This window comes from Hyposmocoma kahamanoa, unplaced genomic scaffold, assembly GCF_003589595.1.
Source record: "Hyposmocoma kahamanoa isolate Upper Pololo Valley unplaced genomic scaffold, ASM358959v1 232, whole genome shotgun sequence".
NCBI classification, from domain to species: Eukaryota; Metazoa; Arthropoda; class Insecta; order Lepidoptera; family Cosmopterigidae; genus Hyposmocoma; species Hyposmocoma kahamanoa.
The window spans coordinates 737,393-756,175 of record NW_020653750.1 but is presented as its reverse complement, the minus strand read 5'-3'; the positions used below and the strand labels follow the sequence as shown (position 1 = coordinate 756,175).

The 18,783-nt window shown below is 36.0% G+C and overlaps 1 long non-coding RNA gene across 1 annotated transcript in view; it reads right to left on the bottom strand.

Annotated features, from left to right (window-relative positions):
- LOC113228554 overlaps positions 1-14,140 on the bottom strand; it is a 22,907-nt gene extending 8,767 nt beyond the window's left edge. Inside the window, exon 1 of the long non-coding RNA XR_003310317.1 lies at positions 13,951-14,140. This is a non-coding gene — a long non-coding RNA (uncharacterized LOC113228554). The remainder of the gene's footprint in view (positions 1-13,950) is intronic.
- Positions 14,141-18,783: the final 4,643 nt, after the last annotated feature.

Here is an 18,783-nt window from a genome sequence, read left to right as displayed (position 1 = left end):
GATTTTCAGTACAAATCGGCAATTTCATACTTTAACCCCTATTATTTAACCAGGTAGTTACCTTGACTTGCTAGGCAATACTGTACGGTTTTTAGAGAAAAAAATTATTTTTGTCGTTGACACTCCCTACAAGGCATCAACCGCCATTTTCTATCCTCATTCCTTTTAGAGTGAAAAGTAAAGCTTATTTGGGAGTTTCAGAATCTTTACTTCTGATATGACGATGTCTTGCGTACATTCGATCGCAAATAGATGTCAGTGAATACACCTCTTTCAGGTCTTTTGGCTAAACCCCTGCGAGGTATCAATTTTGAGGCAATTCGATAGTATCCATTTTAAAATGAGTTTTTGTTACAAATTTGTTAAAGGACGTTAAGTTCATTATGAAACATCTACTACCGTTGCGTTTTGGGGCTAAAAAAGTACTAGAAATGTATTGGTTTTTTCTAGGATAGCACTTTATCACTACTCCCAAGTCAATTAAGCTCTTAATTGTGATATGCCTTTTTTATTGTCTTCTGGCGATAAACTAATGGCGGGTATCACAGACTAGTGTAGGCACCTGTTTATTTAATGGTATTACTGATAAACTGCACATTGGTTTTGCTAGTGGCTGTCGCCTAAAACCTGATAACCCCAACGTAAATTTATTTAAAATTAACTTTACTTATTAGCACGTAGATACTAATATTGTTCAAATTAAAATGCAAGTCGATTTCGTTATCGTGGTTAACTCACAGTTAACCCCGACGTAATTTTATTTTAAAAAATTACTTGGCTTATTAGCACGCAGGTACTAGTATTGTTCGAATTAAAATCGACTCACACTCGATTTCCTTATCGTGGTTAACTCGCAGTTAACCCCGACGTAATTTTATTTAAAAAATATACTTTACTAATTAGCACGTAGGAACTAATGCTGTTCAAATTATCGTGGTTAATACGCGGTTAAACCCGAGGCAGTTTTATTATAAATCACGTAAAATTCACATATTAGTATAGCTGTTTGGATTTTGATCCGGGTGCATCAATTATTCGATTTGGTTGTCGGGGATAACTCGCAGTTAACCCGATATTTTATTAAATGTACGTTAAACTCACATTTGCGACGTATGAAAGCGAACATTTATTATCGTTGGGGTGTAGCAAGGTAGTGATATATGATAAAAATTAATATTTTCATTATTTGTGAGCGTAAGAAAAATCATGCCTTGATCAACGTCCGACTCGTCCGATGATATTATAATCCTATAACGCCGACGGCGGTTGGCGTCTGTATTTTCAAAGTATTTAAGTTTACTTTTATAATATTCGATTTTTTCTGTTTCTTCGCAATGACATTTTAACGGAGCTGTGGAGGTGTGCTTGTTGCCACGCACGAAAATGGAATGAGGATAGCAAATGGCGGTTGATGCCCGGTAGGGAGTGCCAACGGCAGTTTTTTTTTTCTCTAACAACCATGCAGTGTTGCCTAGCAAGTTAAGGAAATTACCTAGTTAAATATTATATCGAGAATGAAGCGACGAAATATAATAAAAATGTTTTTATAGAAGATACAATAACAAAGATATAAAATTCCTCTTTTAGTTCTGTATTACATTTTCGTTTATGCAAAAGAACGTTAATGCAATTGTAAAGAAGAATGACTTTTCTTATTGTGTAAATTGTCCTTAAATAAGAATTATTGCAAATATATTCAGGGGTGGGGACATCATCGGGCATTCGTATAAATCTTGCGTTTAGTGCCATTTAACTACGTATTGTACCATGATTGTAACTTGGTGTTATTACCTTCCGCATTTATGTAAGATGTTCACTTTCGTTTGCTTACAAAGTAAGATGTATTTCAATTTAGATGTAATGTTTGGAATATAAATAAAAAATGACATTGACTAAAAATGAGAACCAAACACAGCGACAGACAAGGAAAGGACTGATGTAACTTTTTTTATTGTAAGGTAGGAGGCAAGCAGACGAGCCACTTAATGGTAGGTAGTCACCGTCGCTCATGGACATCTATAACATCAAAGGAGCTGCTTATGTGTTGCCAGCCTTTAAAAACCCTGAGCGCAAAGGTGCAAAGGAAATAAATTGGAGGTGATCACCGTCTCTCATGGACATCTATAACACCAGAGGAGCTACCTATGTATGTGTTGCTAGTCTTGAGAGCCCTGAACGCTAAGGAGCAAAGGAAATAAATACTTCAAGAGGGAAACAATTCCATATCCTGTAGGTTCAAGGAAGGAACGAACGTGATGCCCACATTGTCTTATGCTAGGTATCAATGGTGCAGGGATAGGCTCTACTTCTTTGGCAGGTAATTCGAAAGGAAACAGTGGCACTAGTTCTAAAAGTTCTTGATACTAACTGCCCGTTATACAAGCGGTAGGACACATACAGAGGTCCAGCATCTCATCGTGGACTAAGGGATTTCAAACTGTCTATGAGTTTAGGGTTGGCGACAACACGCACAGATTGACCCGGTGTGAAATACTGCTTCGCTCTACCTTAGTATAGAGTCGAGATGTAAGCATGTCGGAGTCTAAGCACTCCAAGTGTTTTTTAACTCGGACCTTATTCTCTAAATGAACCCGGTATTGGACTTCGTTTCCATTTCCGTTATTGGATGTCGATTCCAAGTATCCAAATATTCTTAAAGATGTAGTGGTGCTGGAATTTAGGCGCTATCATAAATGCGCGGACTTGTGTCTTTATAGGGTTAAATTGGACAAGTTACTGTCGACCGCATTTAGAGACTTACTCCACATAAGTCTCGGTATTGGACACAAGTTGTAGTCTATTTTCTACTACTTGCTAACGCATATTCGCAGGACCATCACCGGTACTAGTTAATAACAAATAATTGATATGATGATCAAGGTTCGCAGAACGCCGACGTTGAGGACCATGGTGTCCGAGCATAGTAGCAGCAATAGAGCTCCTTGTGAAAGGATTCATCCAGGAAAGTACTGTCACGGCCACCTTACCTGTTTTCGCTACCAAGCAGAAATATGAGCATTACTGTGTTTCGGTTTTGAAGGGTGCTGGTGAAATTCCAGTCACATAAGACTTGTCAACTTATGTTTCAGGGTGATGGGCGCAGTAACAGTGCCCCTCAGATCTTCGTAGTTTATAGTTCCGAGTGGCACTGCAACTGATAACAGTTGACACTGACAACTGATAACAGAGATGCGACACGCCTGTCCATAAGTACACACAGCAGCGTACCGCCAAGCGCATGACTTATTCGTCCCGTGACTTGATATTATAAAAGAAAACACCATTGACGACAAAGAACGTAGTTTTGTTTTGTTTGGGTTTACACTGAAAACAAATTATAGAAATTGTAATAATTCATAACACTAAACTCTCATTTCCATGTCTACTATGAAGATTTCATAATGGATTCTCAACACAACACACCCTCAATATTAAATTCACACCATACTGCATTTACCCGTTTGACTGGATTTATAGCCAAAAGAAATTACAATCATTTGTAACAGTCACTGGACTCTCATTTCTATGTCTACTGTAAGATTTCATAATGGATTCTCAACGTAATACACCCTCAATGTTAGATACACACCTTACTGTATTTACCCGATATCGGCTCTTATGTTAAGACCAAAGAGCTGAAAAACAAAATAATAATAAATTTTAATAAAATTACGTTAAGCAAAAACGAAACCGTAGTAGATGGTTTGATCTAATCGCCTCTCATGCAGAGGCCGTAGATTCGAATCCGGATTCTAAATTCGGAGTTTTCCGGAATTTATTTTTTAACGTGAAACGTATAAATGGCTTGATGATGATGAAGCAAAAACTTACCCAGTCGTAACCTTTCAAGCTATGTGAGTTTTAACTACGACAAAAAATTTCAATTCCTGTCATTCACACACTCTTTGAGTTATGTCACCAAGGTCACCAAGAGTTTTCTGTATTTGCGCTAAAGAAGATGGAATTTCTTTCCCATGTAATAGCTTTCGACAAACCAGGGTTTATTCTATTCTTATACGCAAGGCTGACTTCCATTTATAGAAACCTATTTCCAAGATAAACTGAGATAATGTTATGAAAGAATTGATTGATGTTTATTTAAATAACCCATAGCGTGATGTTTGCCCTTATGAAAATAGTTTTGATGGTAAAATCAAGCAGAAACTAAAGTTACGGAAACTGACATGGCAAGGTACGTATTATTCTTCGCCATGGAATAAAGTTCAGTTATTTTACGCAACTAAAGAAATAGTACAAAGTAGGAAAGAAAATCACCAGTTAAATATTAAAAAGTGAAACACATACCGTACATATACGGCAAAAATTTGTTTAATAAGCAAGCAAGTGTGAAAATATTTACCAACGTGCCTTTTCAACATAGTAAAGAACCTAGTAGTGGAAGATCACGGAAAGACACATTTAACGAAACGAGAAAATTGATTTTTTCTTAAACAGAAACCAAAACTATTCAAGAACCGACACTTCCGAGTCTCGGCGGAAGCGCCTCTCCCTAACATTTTAATGGCGGCCAGCTAAAGGAAGCAAATTTTCCCAAACTTGTCTGAATCTTATTGAAGCCAACGAGTCGCCTTCGACAAAGTTACCGTTTTGAAATCAAGTTAAGATCCATTAACTATTCGTGGTTTAATTTTCTTCGAGATGAGGTTTTAATTCCACTCCAGTAATAAAGTTGCTTTCGCAGAATTTCTCACAATGCCGGATAAAAGGTGATTTTGTTAGAAAAAGGTAGACAATTTTCTTTAATCACTCTATTAGGCGTTTAACTTATTTATATAACATGCATAAAAAAACATAACTTTATTTTAGTAAAGCAAGCGGATAAAATATTTAACAAATAGCTAGTTGTAGGTATGACATGAAGCACGTGAAAAATAACATTTATGTCGAAATGAAAACGTGACTATGTCAAAATTCATAAATAATACCTACGAAATATACAAATCTAATAAAACGTATTTCAAAGTGAAACTTTTTCCTATTTCTGCACATAGACAGGGATTTAGCAAAACATCGCGTCAAACGGGTATGAGTCCGTATATAGTAATAACAGGGTCAACTGCAAATTTATGCAGATTGAGTTCGTTTCATAGCTCTGTGCGTAGCTATACATTTGCTGGCACCGAGATAACACACGATTTATGGTTAAGACTTTATTACATCGTGTGTATGTCACCCGCGCAGTAGTTGGCTTGTGGTACACTAATTGTTTCCACGACTCCACTCCTACGTCGTGCATGTTAAATTCACGATCAATTGGCTTTAGAACATCAAAAAATAATATTGAGTAAATACGAAAGAAATCATCAACATATTCTTGCTCGTAAACCGGAACGTCAAGCAATTCGATGTAAAAAGGTTTCAAAGTAAAATCTTGAGCCCTTTAATAAGGCGCTCCAGAGAGACCGTTAATTGGCCGAGCAAGCTCGTCTGTTTTCATTTGCTTTCTACAAATTGATTTTAATTTAAGCACACAAGCTTTTCTTTCAGTGTTTTGCATTTAAACGCCCTGCCAACGCCAATGTATTGACAAAGGGGTTTTTACACTGCTTTGGAAAACTTCAACAAAATTAAATAGTCCCGGCGTTCAATTTCGAAAAGAATAACAATTCCTTGTACAATGAATGATATCAATTGTAAGCCTTTTAAAAATAGGTGTGTCATGATTTTCTATGCACCGACACGCATTTCGTCAGAAAATTTTCTTGATGAAACAACTTTATTTCTCTTACAAAAGACAATCTTGGGACGCCCTCAAAGGATTCCTGATATTTTAATCATCTTGCCGGTTTGTAGAACAGCCTGCTCCCAGCGGTCCGTTAAGGATAATAACTCTTGTAACTGAAAACCTCGTATAAACGCGTTTTGATGCTCAATCACAGTAGGCACGAAACAGCTGTGTCCCTTTATTCAGCAATCATTTAAAATATATATTTTTCAAGTAAAAAAATCTGTTCTTTAATTGACTTGATTGTAAAATCACATAAACCACAAACAATGACAGAAAATAATATAAAAATTAAAATAGATTAAAATCAAAATAGTTGAAATAATGATAGAACAGAAATGAAATAAAGTATGGGGCAATTCATATGGGGCAAAACAAAAAAAATATGGTGACTGTACGATTACAAAGCATTCGCTGTTATTTAACCGTAATCCGTACTAGATGGAAGACACCAAAAATGACACATTGACACATAACAATTAGGCAAAGAAAATATAGTAGCAGTAGAGCTCCTTGTGAAAGAGTTAGTCCAGGAAAATCCTGCCCCCTTACCTACTTCTGCCGCCAAGCAGTAATGTGAGCATTACTATTCCGGTTATGTAGGGTAAGAGGGCTGGTGAAATTACAGACACGTAGGACTTGTCAACTTAAGTCTCAGGATGACGACACACGTGACTCAGGCGCAGTGGCAGTGTCCCTCAAATCTTTACGATTTAGTGTCACTGCAACTGCTATGAACAGGCGTGTCGCTTTATATCAGCCACACGACTTGTTCGTCCCGTCACTTGATATCTATAAAGAAACCTAATAACTAGCAAACCTAAATAAAACCAGCAAAATCATCATGGAAAAATTTTATCTGATTCATTGCAACGATTTTATGTTTCAAAACAATTTAACCACCTAATGATACACCTCAAATTTATATAATCGTATTTTAAACGTATTTTATAGTAAATAATCAACGATATTAAAAAAGACTATAGCTGATGTGTGAACCTGAAAGTAGGCTATCATCATTCTTATAATTAAAAACGTTATAAAATAGCGTAAAGAAGCTTTATTCTTATGTTTATTACAATATTTTGAACTGTATGTACACAAAGCGCTAGAAAACCTCTCATATGTCAGCGGTTAATTCCAACGTACCAAAACTTATAAGTTTGCGAAGATATACGTAATTAACTTCTCCGAGACCCCAAATGAAAACCACAGCCCGCTATTCCTAGTATCGTATATTAGCTATATTAAATCCAGCTTTATTTATTGAAAGTTCATCTCGCCCGTAGGATGAGGTAAAATTTTGGAAGTAATTTAAAATAAACATCTACCTATAGATACACAACAGAGGGTCGGAAGTTAGGAAAAGATGTTGAACAAGGCCACATTTTTATACCTTAGCATTTTTATAATAGATACCTTACATATTGGAAATGAAATGAAATTAAATATTTTGTAATAATTTATTCCATATGTAATTTTAGTAAGTAGGTATTCGAGTGCCCTTACTTGAACGTTAATACAGCGCAATCTCGTATAAAAATATTTACTTACCTCTTCTAGATAAGTACAATAACAGGCCAAAATTTTCTGAGATATTCGTAAGGTATATTGCAAGCGATCGCAGAATATGTAAAATAGTGTTTACGCTGTATAGAGTCGAGTTTATCTCGGGAAATCCGACATCACCGGCGGATACAGGCTCTGTTTGTGCGGTTGATAAGAACCTGTCTCGTTACCAACTCGGTACTTACCTAGCGCGAGAACAATTTGAATGTAAATACATAGACGTGCCTTCTGTGCTAAGGAAGTACTAAGCGTCAACCTGGCCTAGTTGCCCCCGGGGTTGTTTTAAATATGCCTTATCCAAAATATGGAATTAACACCCTTGGTGTAAAAAGGCCACAGCTCCGAAATAACACCTTTACAGAATATAGGTTTGAAAGTTTTACGAATGAAATTAACCGATAACTTTTTTACGCTTAAATAGGAGAGATAGTTTGCATATATACATAATTTGTTTCATGTAGATCGTATTATTTTGATAATATAATAAGAATATTAATAATTACTATACCAAAAGGACAATATGAGGCGGCAGGCAGCTCACTCGGTGTCGATATTCGGATAAAACTTCATAATTGCGATTTGACAAATAATCCCCGGGCTCAGAGCGTCTACTCTTAAAAGTAAAATCCGATACACGTAGCTGCGTACGTCCTTCGTTGTAATAATTTCTTACTTGTAAAATTTTCCTTACTTATACATTTATATTGTTGCATATTTAAAATTTGAATAATATTCATTATTTAAATATTTTATTGGATCTTGCTTGATTTTATTCAAGTGCAAATTTAACGGCTAAATTAATAATAATGTGTATATCATTATTTTAATTTAATTTTTATAAAACAAAAGCACGCGTGGAATAGGTTTTTGAAATTCGAACTTGACTGTGGTGCTCCAAACTTTCAACGTTCAACTACGCGGTTATACATAGGACGCACTATAATTTTCCGGAACTGGCCACTTACATAAACAATATTCAAAAAGTAATTACTACATTTAAAAATGGAAATTTTGGCTGTAGAACACAGTTTGTTTCATCTGACTGTCACTTGTTTTAACATTGTGGCGTCAAATTAGAAATTGATTGTCTACATCACCACGGATTTTACTCGTGAAAATTTTCGTAGTATGATTTTTTACAACTTAAAGTGTAATTTAACAGCTCAACGGAGCTTCGCCCGGCTTCAAACTGCTTTTGGCGATGAAGCACCATGCAAGACGACTATTTATAGCTGCTTTGCAGAATTCAAACGCGCTCGTATGAATCTTAGTAACGAATTTCGTGATGGTCGCCCGTCCACTGCTGTGAACAACAAAAACATCGATGCTGTGCGCCGTATGATCATAACAGACAGGCAAGTGATATAGATTATTATATTTAGATTTTTATTGATTATCATAGATTATTATATAGATTTAGATATACAGAGATTCGGGCATCTCTAGGCATATGCATGAGTCAAATACAATCAATTCCACACAATTTGACTTAGGCTCAAAAAACAGATCTCGTCACTTGGTGCAATGCCATGCTTACCAGATTAAACGAAGGGGCGTCAAATTTGATGTGGGATATAGTAACAGGTGACGAAATATGGATTTATAGTTACGATCCCAAAACAAAGCAGCAATCGAGCGTATCGGTCTTTCGAGACGAGCCGAAACCAACCAAAGTGGCGCGTATGCAAAGTGCCTCTAAGCGGATGATTGCTTCTTTTTTTAATAAATTGGACACGTGGCTACTGTTGCTTTGGAGAATCGTTGTACCGTGAATAGTGATTGGTACACGACCATTTGTTTATCGAAAGTTATTGACAAACTCAGTAAAAATAGCCGTAAACGCCGTATCATCTTGCACCGCGATAATGCCAGTTCTCACACGGCCAGACAGACAAATGAATTTTCAAGGTGAACAACGTTGACCATAAGAGCCATCCCGCGTAGAATCCCGACCTGGCACTTTGTGACATTTATTTATTTCCAAAATTTAAGAACCAGTTACGCGGTCAACGATTTTCATCACCTGAAGTGGTTGTCGAAAAGTATGAAAAATATGTTTCAGATATTGTCACGGAGGAATGGCATAAATGTTTTCAAAATTGGTTCATTTATATGAAAAAGTACATTAACGCTAACGAAGAAAATTTTGAGAAACAATAAATTCATTTCTGAACATTTATATTAGTTTTTTCTTATTCATTCCGGAAACTTATAGTGCGCCTCACGTATTACATAATACAATATTTGTTTAATATAAATCCGTTGGTATATTTTATTCTTATTGTTCTTGACATTAAATTGATAAGGATAACTAATTTTGTTTATTAAAACTGTTTTATTGACCTAAGGACACGACATAAAACTGATTTATTATAGTTGAACTGTTTTTCTTTCGTCTACCATTTTCCTCGCTAAAGCGAGATGAAAAGTTGTGTGTTTCGCTCGGCAGCAAAGTTGTTTTGCATCTCGTGCCTTGAAACCCTTGCTACGCTCAGGGTTCTATTTTTGAACCATTCGCATCCATGTCAGTTGCGACGCCACGCAGAGCTTTAAATCGCAAATATTTAAGACATGCTGCGTTTGCACCCGTTAGCTAAGTAAATAAGTTGACAAGTCCCATGTGCTTGTAATTTTACCAGGATCGTTACGCTTTAAAACCGGAACCCAATAATGCTCACATTGCTGTTTAGGGATTGGACTTGTCTACAATACTTGTTATGCAAGGCTGCAAAATTGTTGTTTGACGCTAGTGCTTGTATTGAAACCTGAGCAAGCGAATGATCCTAAGATTGAAAAATAGAATCCTGAGGGTAGGAGAGTTTCAAGACACGAGACGCAAAATTACTTTCCTGCCGAGCGAAACACACATCTTTTCACCTCACTATAGCTGGGAAAATGGTAGATGAAAGAAAAACAGTTGAAGTAAAACAAATCAGTTCATCAAAAGAAAAAGTTAGGTGCACCACAGTCCATCGTCAAGTTCGAATTTCAAAAATCTTTCCCACGCTAGCGGGGAAGAAACTCTTGCGCGCAGTTTTCTAACGAGAAAGCAAGCCTTTCCGGGCTAGTGAGGTGAAAAGGTTATTAGGTACTTCGATGTCTAAGGCATCTACTTCCTTATTATCTAAACTATTTAATCAAATTTAAACACGATTGCCGTCAATTGGTGCCCTAGACGCATTTATGTACAGTACTATTTGGGAAAGTTACACAATGTTCTCACAAATCAATGCTTTTACCTAAAAACACAGATTCTATTATAATAAATTAATTATTATCGTTATAGAATTATTTGGAAATTGGTTCATTCTGTTCTAAATCAACTAATTTACGTGCTAACTGTTGGCTTTGTATAAATCATCTGCGCAAATGTTTGACTTTCTAATTGTTTTATGAAACTAAAATTTCAATACCAGTAAATCCAAGCTAAGATAGAATGGCCTTTTATTATTAATGTTACTTTGTTTTGAACGGTGTTTGTTGAGAAATATACTGAGTAAGAAAATTAGAAAGATAAAGTTCGTAAAACGTATCTTTTAACAATAACAATTTGTTTATTAAAATTCAATAAACCCTTTATTCAAATTAAATCCTTTATAAAAAACATAGAAAGACTCAATAGAATTTTGATCGTAAGAAATATCGTATTGATATGAGTCACATCAAATGTATATAATATACTAAAAAAAAATCTTTGTTGAAATAATCGTTCCTTATTTCGTTCACGTCATAGTGTTCAAAATTAACCTAAGATCTCGATGTGTTTAAAATTGTTATTTATTATGTATACAGTTATATATAGTTTTTATAACGCACACAGGCGACCCGGGAATCGAACTCGGGACAGCGGCGTGGCAGTCCGTAACGACGTAACGTCGTCGATTACTATGACCGTAACATATCGCACTGCATACATTGTTGTGATAACAATAATGTTGTAACTCAAAATATGTTAAATTCAAGATTATGTCATAGCTGAATGTGAAATTTTATTCTCTACATGTCAATAAAATCGTTAGAATATTGTAAGACACAAGTAAAAGATGTCTACTTAACTCAAAATGAGACAAACTTTACAGTGTTTACGCAAAAATTTAAGTTATTTTTCCCTTTTATTTTTGAATATATGGCAAGGAACAAATTGTTTAGATATCTGTAATAAACTTGAATTTTAATGATATTATTATACAAGGGAAGTGAGTAACTCGTTTTTCATCGATTCTAAAAAATACACTTATCGAGTTAATACACTATGGTATTAACAGTGTGATATCTTGGGCACAGATTACATAATACTTACAATGTAACAGATACTCTCATACAAAATCGAAAATACCTAAGCTATAATAGCCTACTAACATTAAATATATAATAACACCAGGCGCTCACTACCAGGAAAAAGGAACCTAAACATGCGCTCAAAGAGGTGAAAATAACGTTGCCCTCCGTGTGCAGTCGTGTATAGCATATACTCGATGTGTGGAGCCAATTGCTCATAAATGAAAGACTTGTATAAACGCTTGCGCCGACGTCGGCGCAATCAGCGATAGGCACTTATCGCGTAAACTTCCGTGAGCGAGTGACGGGCCCTGTCTTGGAAAGATCATTGATTAATTATTATTCATTGAAGTTGCAAACCAATAAATAATACTACTTTTGGTACAATATAATTAGCACCTTTGATGTAAATGGCTACTGTTACAAAATGACAACTTTTCAAGCGAGCTGGTTAAATATCCTACAAATGAAATTAGTCAACATATTTGTCTATTATTTTTATTTTTAACCGACTTTAAAAATGGAAGATGTTCGCAATTCGATATTAAGTGTTTTTTTTGTATGTATGTTACGCGAGAACTACGGCATTTGTGCACCGATCATGATGTTTTTTTTGTTGGAAAGAGGGTACCTCCGTAGTGGTCCCATTTAATTTTGAAGAAAATCATCTACCTCTAAGCGTGGCTGTTCACGCATGAAGACTCATTTTTATAAATAGCGCCTAAATTTTATTATAACGAGCAATAATTTTAATAGTTTATTTTGCTATTGTCCAATTTAAGGCGTTTCTCTCTCTCGATATGTGTACTTTAAGCAGTGAGAACCGATTTTCGTTAGCTCCAGTGTTTAGTCCCGTACATGATCCTAGACCGAAGCCGGATTTTGTCTACCTTGATTCAACGACATATAAGCTTCAAATCAAGAAAATGAGTGAAATTAACTGCTAGTCGTCCAGGTCGTGGATGTAAGCTCGTGAAAGAGTACATAACCCTTATTATATGTTCCACGACAAAGGCTATTCACATTGAACTGGTTGGTGACTTAACAAGCAATAATTCTTTATTTTCATTGAGCAGATTCATTGCGCATAGGGGGATACCCAAAACCATATATTTTCCGACAATAGTCTAAAAGTAATTGTGATTTGCTGTCATCTAAGGTCGCCAATGAAGAAATAAACTTCTGTTTTATTCCAGCTTATTCGCCACATCTCGGAAGTCTATGAGAGGCTGGTGTAAAGTCGACCAAATATCATTTACAAAGAGTGTTGGGCAATTGTAACTTAACTTTTGAAGAGCTTTAAGCAGCATTTGGCCAAATTAGCATGTAATAAAGCATACATATATCATAGCCCCACACTAGAGAAATCCCGTGTCGCGAGTGCCATGGACACTCACATAGACAACCACAAATTACACCCAAAGTCACGAGATAAATAATTGTTGGCCATACAAATATTTCTCCCGGCCCGGGAATTTCATCATCGGTAGACCTTTCACTTCCTTGCCAAGCCAGGATTACCAAGATTTGCCAACTTCATTTTTGGTGCAGATGGAGCAAAGAATGTCTCAGAGCTTCAACTGAGGACTTACTGGCATACTTGTGAAGACGCATTGAAGATGAATGCTCTAGCAGTTCTAAAGGAGGACAACCTACAACCGTTAAAATGGAAATTGGCTCGATCTACAACTCGTGTTTTCTGGCACTGATGGCGTCAATCGACTGGCTAATATCAAAACATCAAATTCAAATTCCAAAACAGGAATTGGAAGAAGATGCTTTTCAAAAATTTATCCACTTCCTGAAGCTAGCATTACTGGTTGAAATGTTCACGCCTGAAGACTGACTTTTATAAATAGCGCCTAAATTTTATAAGGAGCAATTATTTTAATGGTTGGTTTTGCTACGCTCCCTCCACTTTAAGGGTTTTTCTCTCAATATACTTTAAGCAGTGAGCACCGATATTTATTATCTCCTGTGTTAAGTCCCGTATAGTGGCAAACTAGGGGATGAATCCGGTTTTGCGCACTATCCGATAACCGACTTCAATAAAACTTGGCAAATGGATGTAATAAAATAGACAAACTTTTGAGGTGGGTTTTTTAGTACTCAGTATTGAGATTATTGTTCTCATTATTTGATTAATTTATCAGTAGTTTTTTATGTAATTGGATTTGTTAAATGTGGAAATTCGGTGATAGTATTTGATAACTCTTCAAGCAATTAATTAGTAAGGAAATTTCCTAAAATGTGAATATAATATTATTTATATGATGTTCATATGATAAGAACCACTTTTGACGTCAAGAGTTATTATATAAAGTACGTTTATTTATATGCGTAGTTTTATTACTCACAGAATGGCTACTTGCTCCCAGCATCCATTGACTATGTGGAAATGAACTGAAGCTTTGACGCGTCGGTAATGCGACGACGTCCTCCACTGGCTTTTCGCCAGACGATCGTTCTTTGCTACAACACTATTCCATTACCCTAATACGCATTAGTATACAGTGCGCATTATCAGGGTTAATCATTGCGCATTTCAGTGCATTTCACGCCCGTAGTTGGTTTAACTTCAATTTCCGATAAGCATTTGTCTCAGTACTAAATTGCCTTTGCCACTTTAGAGAACATGCAGAGGAAAATATTAATTTGTTTCTTTAGTTCTCAACATCTACTGTCGTAGTGTGATGCCAGATTATTATCATTACGCGAAATATGGTAACTCCGTACAAAGTAACCTCACGGCTTCTAATCTCACGATGTACTCGCGTTACATAACAATGATCGTCTCAACTCGCCTGTCTTTATTATGCGAATGTGTGCATCCATTCGCGCCACGCGGCAGTCGCGCACTTGTATGTCGTGAGTTACTATATTTTGTCTTATATTACTATTTTATTACTTATAAAACGTCGAAAACACAGAAATCACAACAGACACATTTAAAATGTTTAAAATGCCTTCAATCATATATACTGCCATCATCATAGTCGACCCATTTATAGGGCCTCCTCTCAGGCGAGACAGACACAGTCCGCCACAGGCCTAATGCGGGTTGGGGACTTCACACATTTTCCGAGTGTTGTGACCGTTCTTCGACGTGCAATTTTCATCACTTTTCATGTTGTCCTCGTTTACTTGTTTTTCTTCACCGAAAAGCTCATGGTAAATTTCAATTTAATTTCGCACTTATAACCCACCACCTATATTAATATATGTACATATATGTGTTCAATTTAAAGCACTCAAGATTATTTTCGTTCCTATTTCGCCCTAAAACAGCGATAACACCACAAGATAACACTTTTGTACGTGGAGATGGAATTGCTATACACAGTTGAGATAATGTCAAAGTACTTCTAGAAATATCCGAAATAAAATTCACAAACGCTGCCAATACGGCACGGATTTTAGAGTGGCTTTAATTAACTTTGATTTACGGCGCGACACGTTCGCCCGTAATTAAATTTACTGTACACCTTTGTACGCCACTAAATATATTTTGAGTGCTTACAGAATATCGCTTTTGAAGTATTTTTAACCGTCAAAAAAAAAGGAGGAGGTTATCAATTCGACTGTGTGTTTTTTTTATGTATGTTACGCGATAACCCCGGTATTTGTAAACCGGTTTTGATGACTCTTTTTTTGTTGGAAAGAGGGTACCATTTAATTTTGAAGAAAACATTCACCTCTAAGGGTGGCTGTTCACGCATAAAGATTCATTTTTTTTATAAATAGTGCCTAAATTTTATTATAAGGAGCAATTATTTTAATGGTTGATTTCTATTCTCCAATTCAATGCGTTCTTGTCTCTCAATATACTTTGAGTAGTGACAACCGATTTTTATTATCTCCTGTGTCAAGTTATACCCCGTATAGTGGCGAACTAAGGGATAAATCCGAGTGTGCGCACTTTCCGTTAACCGATTTCAATAAAACGTGGCATTTAAATGTAATTCCACGTACTTTTCAGGTCGGTTTTTTTAGTACTCTGTACTGAGATTATACTGCTATGTAATATATATCCTGCAATGACGCTCATGATGATAAACGAAATAAAAATAAAGTTTAAAACACACTATGTTCAAGCAATCTTCAAAAAAGACTTCACTTTACAATAAGCTCCTAATTAGAAGTTTGTATCATTATTTAAATAATTGTTATAAATTATTTTACGTGAAACCTAATAATTGCATTGATTTGTTTTGTGTTCATTTACTTGTACTTTCTTAAAATATCTCAATAATTTGTTGTAGTAAGCAGACAATTCGATTATTTCTAAAAACTTACTTTTTTGAAAGTTAATCGACTCCTAACAATCTTACTATACCTAAAACATTCGAACCATCAGTCAATATAGCATGTTAATTAGTAAAACTCTGAAATGTCGCTAAGTCGGAATTTTGTAATATACTTAGAACTGAGTTCGTCGTTTAACTGCGATCCAGACCTCATTAAACACTATGTTGCGGCCTCATTGCCATTGTGTTCGTCTCGAGCTACTTTGCAATTGTAAAAAATGCATGTTTCTAATTATTTGTTCAAGGTGGCAATCATGTCTACTTTAGTTTAAATACATAACACATGTCACTTGCAATAAAATTATAACAATAATATAAATGTGAAACCACCAACGGTCGAGCAAAGACCTGCCATTTTAAGTTATGTATACAGACAACATCGGAAGAGTCCTCAGGCGTGCGTCTATTAAGACCTATTCCAAACCCCTGAGGAAGATTTCTCAGATCCGTGAAATGTAACATCCTCTAAAAGCGATAACACACTGGCGCTGCCGGTGCGTTGCGTCATCGCATCGCGATGATTTCGCTTACTTACGCTCAGTGAAAAATATGGTGGTCTGCATTAGCATTAGACATAACTGGTTGATGACTTTACGATCTCAGTCAGCCTTGACTAAAGTACCAGTAAAGGACCTGAAACGATGATTTGTTTAAAAAACAAATATACTCAATTTAGAACTGAATAATCTCACAGTACAGAGTACTAAAAAAACCGACCTCAAAAGTTCGTGGCATTGACATCTATTTGCTAAGTTTTATTGAAATCGGCTACCGGAAAGTGCGCAAACCATGATTCATCCCCTAGGTGGCCACTGTACGGGACTTAACACAGAATATAATAAAAATCGATGCTTACTGCTTAGGCTCAACTCACACAGGCGCAGAAGTCGAAGAACGTCGTCCTGCGACGACGCTCTCATTAGAGCGCCCGGATCACAGTGTGGTCGGCGTCTGACACCTCACTGCGCATAAGGAACGCGCGAAACTGCTTCAGTTGAACCAAGCGTCGACGCGCGAGTCCATATTTGCATAACACAAATCTGTACCTTAATGATGGTTAAATAGAGATTCATATGCTATAGGCTAAAAACATGACCCGTCGCGACGCTTCGACTATGCGCCAGTGTGAGTTGAGCCTTAAATTATATCGAAAGAAAAACGCCTTCAATTGGAGCATAGCAAAATCAACCATTAAAATAATTGCTCGTTATAAAATTTAGGTGCTACTTATAAAAATAAGACCTCATGCGTGAACATTTCTCCGGCCGTTGAAAGCTTGCCTTTCAACCAGTAATACTTGCTTCAGAAAGTGGACAAATTTTTGAAAAGGATCTTCTTACAATTTCTGTAGAAGTTTTGGCCGGCCACTCTATTGCCGCCATCAGTGCCAGGAAACACAGCTACAACTTGACCCAATTTCCATTTAAACGGTAACAGATTGTCCTCCATTAGAACTACTAGAGCATTCATTTTCAATGCGTCTATAAAAATACGCCGTTTAGTCCTCAGTTGAAGCTCTGACACATAATTCTTTACTCCAATTGCACCAAAAACGTTGTCGAAGTTTTTTAATTTGCTGGAAACGATTCAAGCAATGGTTGGCACATCTTGATAATGCAGGCTTGACCAGGAAGTGAGCAGTCTACCGATCATGAAATGTCCTGGTGTCAATTATGACATGTTAAGGTTACAATTGCTCAACATGGAACTAAGTACATGGAACTACTGGGAATAAACAAATGGCATTAGGTCTTTTGGATCACTCGAGAGAGGATTAAGTGATCATGAATTGAGGATTGCATGAATTTGGACAAGTGCTGTATAAAACTCTCCAAAAGTTAAGTTACAATTGCCCAGCACTCTTTATAAATGATATTTGGTCGGTCTTTACACCAGTCTCCCATAGACCTCCGAATTGTGAAATTTATTTCTTCATTGATGAGCTCTGATGACGAGGGTGACCTATCACAAACTCGAGTTTCTTTTTTCCGAATTTCATTACTCCGAAAACGGTTCGACTTTTTTCATTAGTGCGATGACAGTTTTGGTATAATAAATCATGTATAAATTTGCAACACTGAAATGTCTTACAGCAGAAATATCGTTTGTCCGAAAGCCTATTATTAGAATAATTATTACACATGCATATTCTTTGGGCAGAAGTTTGTTTGGTCTAATTATGTTTGTTATACTGTATGTTTTGCAGCACGATCCGAACACGCGAAGCGAGCGACTACAAATCGATCAAATTAACTTGCACCTCGCTTACTATATTTTCTAAAGATGCGAGATGCTTTAATTTGACGAGTTGTATTGTGCGACACGTTCTGATACTTTTAATATCTGTAATAATAAGAAATAATATAACAAAAATGTAACATGGATATCATTTTTTTACAAAATACGAATATTTAGGTTTGTTTGAAAAAATAAATATACGCGATTTTAATCCGGAAAAATAGTTTCATTACCTAAGAATATTTAATTAGATAGTACATTGGTCAAACGGTTTGTTGGGGAAATAAAAATCGGAAAAAGAATAACGTGTCAATATGTCAAAATAGTGAAACATTAAATGGTGTAATGAAAAAAAACCATAACGTGTTTTCGAACAAATGAAACAAAATCTATTCAATAAAAATCTAAAGATTTTCGGAGAAACAAAATTCTTTAAATCATGTTTCTAGCTTGTGATAGGTAACCGACGACAGTAAATCACAATTACTTTATAAAAAATTTGAAAGGCGTTGTAAGCACCAACAAATGATAGACTATTGTCGAAATATATGGTTCTGAGTTTCCTCCTACATGCAATGAATCTGCGCAATGCTGATAAATAATTATTGTTTGTCAAGTCACCAATCAGTTCAATGGGTATACATA